The 1,166-nt window shown below is 37.7% G+C and overlaps 1 protein-coding gene across 3 annotated transcripts in view; it reads right to left on the minus strand.

Annotated features, from left to right (window-relative positions):
- Positions 1–514, minus strand: part of znf14 (zinc finger protein 14) — a 10,754-nt gene extending 10,240 nt beyond the window's left edge. For all 3 annotated transcript variants that reach the window (XM_015391303.1, XM_015391304.1, XM_015391305.1), the window contains exon 1: positions 310–514. The gene's annotated coding sequence lies outside the window, so the exon portion shown is untranslated. The remainder of the gene's footprint in view (positions 1–309) is intronic.
- Between the last annotated feature and the right edge of the window lie 652 nt (positions 515–1,166).

The raw sequence follows: 1,166 nt of genomic DNA on the forward strand, positions 1-1,166 counted from the left end.
TACATACACATATATACATACATAGCTATCCAGAGATCAGTGGCCTACTCTTATGTATGAGGAGGATGCCCTCTCCAAGATGGCGGCCGTATTCCCTGTTCTCCATAGGCCAGTGCGACAACTACCCCCACCCCCATTGAGAAGCTAATCTTACAGATAGAAGTGGCGTCGGTTGGCTTCAACACATTAACAAGTGGGGACAAACAAAACACGGATACATCCGCTCCCTCCTTGGTATCAACTAGTTTCTGATCATTGAACACCGAACCGTTAACATAGATGCAGGTTCTACCAGCAGTATGAGCTCACCATCGATCTCTTCTCTTCTTCCCGTCACGGAGGATGTTACAGGAGATTTTTTGGAGAAGCTAGTCGCTCTCTGATGATAAAGCAAATATATTGTTTCTAGAGAAACTGAAGGTATTTAGTGGACATCGCTAAAAACAAAAGAAACCATTTAAGCTAACGCTGCTAGCCTCTTAAGCTGTCTGCTTCTACTTCCGCCAGGTGTCTCAAGGTCTGGTTATACTCCCCGCAGCAGATTGTTGCAGTCAGCTTGACGCATATATTTCTTCTTCTTGTGTTTTATGGCGGTTGGCAAACAACATTTTAGTTCATTACTGCCACCAACTGAAATGGAGTGTAACGGGAATGAACTAATTCAATATCATATTACTTCAAAAGAAAAAAAAAATTCTGTTAAACAAATGTGTCTCTATAAGAAATTTCAATAATAAGGTAAAACCCTCAGATTTAGACTCCAAGTCTAAAAGGTGTTTTAAGTTTAACTTTAATTTATTGACTTGTAATCTGTTAATCAATTCAGTTCAATCATTTACATATTTATTGCAAAACAATATGACATGCTCCCATTTTTCTTCTTGAAGACAAAAATCCCCCTTCCCTGTATCATGTTTCCCTATTTTAAACAACGTGCTATTTAAACCTGTATGGCCAAACTGTAACCTTGATATCACAATTTCCTCCTTTCTATTCCTTGCTGTTTTCTCATAAAACCAACTTTTCTTTGAATATTACAAAACCATCTACCAGTTCTTTCTCTTCCAACTGTTTCTGCCATCCTGATCTAATCCTTTCCGTAATTACTGATTTCATTTTACCTTTACTAAATGGAATTATATCAATTAAATTATGTTTACTTGCTT

The sequence above is a fragment of the Cyprinodon variegatus genome, unplaced genomic scaffold (genome assembly GCF_000732505.1).
Source record: "Cyprinodon variegatus isolate N-32 unplaced genomic scaffold, C_variegatus-1.0 Scaffold535, whole genome shotgun sequence".
NCBI lineage: Eukaryota > Metazoa > Chordata > Actinopteri > Cyprinodontiformes > Cyprinodontidae > Cyprinodon > Cyprinodon variegatus.